The sequence below is a fragment of the Bufo bufo genome, chromosome 7 (assembly GCF_905171765.1).
Source record: "Bufo bufo chromosome 7, aBufBuf1.1, whole genome shotgun sequence".
Classification (NCBI taxonomy): Eukaryota; Metazoa; Chordata; class Amphibia; order Anura; family Bufonidae; genus Bufo; species Bufo bufo.
Genome location: NC_053395.1, coordinates 13,546,327 through 13,552,723, shown reverse-complemented (window position 1 = coordinate 13,552,723; position 6,397 = coordinate 13,546,327).

Genomic DNA, 6,397 nt, shown 5'->3' with positions numbered 1-6,397 from the left:
CAAATTTAGGGCCCCTTGGATCTCTGTTGTGGTGGTCCTTAAAGTGCTTTGACAGTGAATGTTTTTCATATCCATTCATTATATTGGTTAGATGTTCGGCTATCCTCTTTTTCAAAGTTCTTTTTGTCCTCCCAATGTACTGTTTATGGCAGGGGCATTGAATAATATAAAAACGTTAGTGGAACTGAAAGTTAAAAACTTTTATTTCATGTATAAATGAATTTTGTGTGGTGCTTACTTTTGTTTTTGTTTTTTTTAATATTGCACTTTCACAGTTTTTGCATTTTTTACATCTGTAAAATCCACTAATATTCAGCCATTTATGGATAGATTGTTCTTTTTTATGAGGTTTCACTGTAGGTGCTACCTTTAATCCTAAATTGTGGGCCCTAGTATAGATTATTTGTGGGATTGTAGGAACCATGGGTCCAACTACCTTATCACTGAGAATGTAATGCCAATGGCGTTTAATAATGCGTTCTATTTGCTTATACTGTGTATTAAAAGGTAATATTAGACGTATAATATCTTCTTCATGTTTGTTTTTTGCTTTTTCATTCTCAGTTGTAAAAAAGGATTGTCTGTTCATTGTCCTAACTTTTGCTAAAGATGTCTCTACAACTTTAGATGAATAGTCCTTTCTCAAAAAATGTTCTTGCATTATTTGATATTCTTCTTCAAACGTTTCGCTAGAGGTGCAGTTTTGCTTGATACGGCGAAACTGCCCTGTAGACACATTGAGAAGCCATCTCGGAAGATGGCAGCTAGAAAAAAGAATATAATTGTTTTTACTCACCGGCTTCTGATGCAAATTAATTTATCAATATCTATTGTAATTAATAGATCCAGGAATTCAATCCGTGATTGATCAATATTTGATGTAAATTGCAAATTATTTGAATTTCTGTTGATTTCTTCTAAAAATAAATGAAGTACTGATTCACTTTTCTGCCAAATAAAAATATCGTCAATGTACCTATACCATAGCACCAGGTCCGCCCCCAGTTTAGGGGTGATGTTTTTGTACTCCCATTCCGCCATGAATAAATTGGCGTAACTGGGGGAAAACCTTGTGCCCATGGCGGTACCTCTAATTTGAAGATAATAGTCAGCCTCAAAATAAAAATAGTTGTGGGTTAAAATAAATTGAACTCCTTCTGTTAGGTTGTAAATTTTTGTTTTATTAAGGAAAATAACAAAAGGTATTGTAAACATTATGAAATGCAAATTAGGGTATCCTTCACCATTATATAAGCATGGATATAAAGGCAATGTCGATCAATGACAAAATTTAAATGAGTGTAGTGTGTTCAAAAAGAACATATGATTAATATATCTAATGTATTCACTCTAATATTTTCAAGCTGTAAATATAGCATATAATGATAGGCAATCTTTATTTACGGTTACATAAGAGACCTAACATATAGTATTCAAAATAGAAATGTCGAGTGGTGAAAGGAGTGAGAAGGGAGGGGAAGGGAAAGGGAAAGGGAAACTAGAAAAAAGGAACAAAAAGAAACAACCTAAATTTGTTCTGAATGGAATTGGCCACTGATTTCCAATTGTGATCTCATCGCTGCCATTCCCTGTTTGTGGTCGATAATAGTATAAAGTGAATGAACATCCAATGTGCCTACAATCCAATGTGGTTCAAATTTAAGACTCTCAATAATTTGTATAATCTGTGTTGTATCCTTTAAATATGCTTTAGTATTTTTTACTGTAGGTTGTAATAGTTTATCTATGTATTGGGACAGGTTAGATGTAAGAGAACCTATCCCCGAAATAATAGGACGTCCTGGTGGATATCTTACCCGTTTATTTAAATCCACTCCAAAAACCTTAACATGGGGCAGCTCCCGAAGGATAGGGTTACATCACGATTCTGCCATCTGTGTAACGTATTGAAAAAAAAAGTATACGTTAAGGGTTGTCTCAGACGGATGCGATGCAGGGGCAACTGTCATCATAGAGTTCCATTGTAAGAAAAATGGATACTCTGCAGGATAGAAAAACACAGATCATTCGTGCACTGAATGGAGGGTGGGCGAATTGTGTGGTGCGTTCTCCATTACTTTGGGGGCTCCGTTCTAGAGATGGGAGATGTCAGAGATCTGACATTGATGCCTGCCCTAGTGATATGTCATCAATGTCTGAGGTGGGAATAACCATTTAATGGCCTGGAGGCTGCGCTGGAAAATCTTAGAAATCAAGGTCTCCCAGAAGAAGTGGTAAGTACACTTACTGCAGCCAGAAGACCCAGAGTTTGGAGGATACTTGTCTCTTGGTTCAAAGCAGAACAGGCACCTCCTGACTCCCTGGTCTCCGGGCTTCATTTTCTACAAAGCGGGTAAGATAAATTCCCGAGGCCCATCGTCTCCGGTCATACTATGGTGCACCGTGTTTTTTTAACAGTTGAAAATGGGGCCCACCTTACATGGCGCCATTCCCTCGAACCATCCTGTAATGGTCCAGCTGAGCAAACTTCAATCAACATTCACAGAAGTAAACATCTTCAACGCAAGAAGTGACTTTATATTGAAATGAATCCTACAAGAACTGCATCCATCAAGAGAATTCAATCATACCACATATGACATATTCCGTCCTGCCAACATTTTGGTCCTACCTGCTGTGAGCAACGTCTGGAAGGTCTGAAACATTGGCAGGACAGAAGGTCTCTTCTCAGATACAGCCAGTTTGTGATTTCTTTCAATATAAAGCCACCTCTTGCATCGATGGTTTAATGCCAGCTGATCATGTCCAGTCATCTTAAGACTAATATCACTATTTCTTCCTTCCAAATCAGGAACTTTCTATGTCTTGCGTCTTTTCTCCAGTCCAGAGACTGAAGAACCAGAGAAGTTTTACCTTCTAGATCTAAGTACAATGCTGCTGCTTTATTTCCAAAAGATCTAACTGTTTGAAAAGATGGAAAATCAGTTTTTTCTCAACCAAATAAAAGACATCTAAAGTCTCCCTTTTAAGATGGATCCAGGATGTTGTTGCAAGAGCTACGATCTTGATGGTCATGCACCTCTTATATTCGTTAGGGCAGTCTCAACATGGTCAATATGAGCGTCTTGAGATGAGTTAGCTTATATTCCTTTAAAACAAACCTGAGAAGCCGCCATATCGTCCTTCGTGTCCATGTTCGTCAAGCATTTCATGCTGGACATCAACTCTTCAGGAATCAGCTTTTGGCAAAAGAGTTCTGGAGCATTCTCGATAATTGCTTGCTTGTTTAGCTGCAGTTATATGTAGCTGTCATTGCTTCTGTATGCTGATTGTTACAACCAACTGGCATTTCCTTGTTACTTCATGTTCACCTCATTACTAAGTTTGTTTAGGCACTTGCTATGCAACAAGTCAAGGTTTAGTTATGGCCTAGTTAATTAGGGTGGAGTTGTTGACTGCTGAGCCTTCATGTGTCCAGGATTTATTCTAGTTGATTGGATTAGCATTTGTTATGTGCATTTAATTCCAGATATTTTGTATCTTGTTCTAGTCTAGTGTGTTTTGTGAGTATTCTGGGATCTGTAGTTTCCGTGTCTGTCTTTGCTGTGTTGTGGTGTTTGTTGGTGTTTTGTCCTGGGTGGCATGCTGGGTTGTATTCAGATCAGGGTCAGTTCATCATTTCTTCACTTCCGTTCACTCTCATTCATCTGCTACCTGTATCTACCTGCAGGTCATACATCTTCCATCCGCTCCATCTCTTTCACCTTCATCATTTGATTCTTGTCATCTGTCACTGAGTCTATTTTAGTCTCCTATGCAATTCAGCCCTTCTCTAAGTACTGGGGTATCTGAGTATTAAGAGCCACTGTTAGGACTTAAAGGGGTTATCTGACCCCTAAAATACCCCCCATATGCCCTGGCCCCTCACACACAATCTATTTACCTTGCTCCCCGACACCCGCGTTGCTCCCCGGCACCTAGCGTCACCCGCGATGCTAGGGAAGCTCGGCCCCGTCACTGCCTGCTATTGGCTGACGACCCCCAGTCAGAAGCGACGCGGGTGCCGGCAACAAGGTAAGTGTGTAACATTGTGTGTGAAAGGGCCCAGGCCTATGGGGAGGGGGGCATTTCAGGGGTCGGATAACCCCTTTACGGCAGCCACTATAGGTGAAGTCCACTTCTGTTGTCTTGTGCACAACCAGCATTGCCACAGGGATGAACAATCGTTGCTGCGATCATTGTCTGTTGACAGCATGTCCCAGTTTTCAATGTGCTGCTGACAGTTTTTTGGTGCTGCATAAACACTCAGATCACCCGACAGACAAGCCCTAGGGCTCATGCACCGCAAATAGTGGTCCGCAATATAAGGGCACTCTGTTTGCGCATGTGGACCCATTGACTTGATTGCATGATGCAGCCACAGAGAGAACATGTTCTTTCTTTTTGCAGTGTGGCGTCACGGACCCCAAAGCCGACGGAAGCGCTTCCGATCCGTGCCTCCGCTCTGCAAAAGATAGGTGAAGTCGTATGCTGTAGTGTAAAAGGGGGTGGGGCTTAGTGGGAAATGGGCGTGGTTTAAGATGCAACATTTTATGCCAAAAATTACAATTCTGCTGGAAAATTCTGTCTCTCCCTGCGCCAGATCCATCATCCAGCCTGAGCCCCTGTGATAAACCGGGGGCAGGTCTAGACCGCTGGTCCAAGCTTACGTCATCTACAGGATTATTCGTAAATCTGCCCCTTGTGTTCTGCCTATGGACTCCAGGAAATGAAAATGTCAGGTAAGTAAAGTTTAATCTACGCTGCGGTCACAGATAGTGTGGACTTCGATCTGAATTTCAGGAAAAATCCAATTCTCCGCGAAGACGAATTCCATCATGCTTTGTGGTAGCGAATAGTTTTTTCCTGAAATGGCGATTAAAAAATTTAATAAAAATCCTACTAACCTCATCTGTTTGAGCGCAAAGAGCTAGCCGCCACCATCTTGATTGAAGACCCCGTGTGAAATCCGGTGTATGGTGACGTATGAAGACGAGATTTCGCTCTAGATCTTCAATCAAGATGGCGGCGGCCGGCTCTTCGCGATTAAATGGAGGAGGTAGGTATGATTCATTTTATTATTTATTTATTTTATTTTACACTTTAATATTAATATCAGATGCCGCGATCAGCGATGAATAGAGATGAGCGAAGTATTGGAAAATTTGATTCATCTTTTTTTTTTTACAAAAAAATTTGCTTTGTGATGAATTACTTCGTCACGAAGCACATTTTTTTGTAAGTAGCGGGGGTGCAATGACAGGAAGCTGCGATCGGTTATATGGGGAGTTGTAGCAGCCGGATGGTTCTGTACCGCTGTGGGGTATCCTCAGACTTCTGCCACAGATTAGCAGCGGACGTACAGCAGATTTGTGCTAGTAAGTGGCATGCCGTTTATTTCTGCATCCGATTTTTTGGCGCAGACCTAGAGGAGACCTACTGGTTGTTAATGGGATTATTCCCACTGAACTTAATGATAAATTGATCTGCAGGAAGCTTGGGGTGAAGACAGCTCCATGGACCATGTGGATTTGACATTGGAGTGGTTCGTGGAGTAAAAACTGAAAAGTATAAAACAAAAAAAAACACAGAAATAAACTTCATAAAGGTAAATGGCAATGCAGATGCCTGAGGTTACCACTCGGGGGAGCTACTGGACACACGGCGTCACATTGCATGCTGTAATAAAGCAGAGAATAGTGATTTCTTCTTATGTTTGCACCGCGTGGAGCTGCTGATTTTGCTTGGTGACCGGTGATCCTTACACGTCACAGACAGCACAGGGACGGTAGACCTACAAGGTGAGGACTTTACCAAACAGCTCCTCCGATCTCAGCTACCTGTAACTCTGGGGGTTGGTGAGATATGGCGGCTAACTCCAGTCACACTGATATTTTTACGCTTTTTTATGTGAAGATTTCGTTTTGAGTTGAAAGTCTTAGAAATGAAAAGAGAAGTGAACTATTTGCATAAAGACAGACTGTGACATATTACAAAGCTCTTACAGGTAAGTGTTAGTGTTGAGCGAATTGAAGTCTTCGAAGTGGACTTCGATCTAAATTTCAGGCGAAGCCGAATTTCCTCGTGCTTTGTGGTAACAAATCGATTTTCACTGAATGGCGTTACAAAATAGAAAAAAAAAAATCATACTTACCTCATCAGTGCCAAGAGCCGGCTGCCATCTTGATTAAACATCCCACATGAAATCCAGTGCGCCGTTACCTATGATGTCATCAGGGGCTGCGCAAGATTTCAAAGTAGATCTTCAATCAAGATAACGGCGGCCGGCTCTTTGCGATCAAATGGATGAGGTATAATTTTATTTATTTATTTTTTATTTTACACTGTAATATCAATGTCAGACACTGCGATCAGATATGAGGGGTACGATAACGGA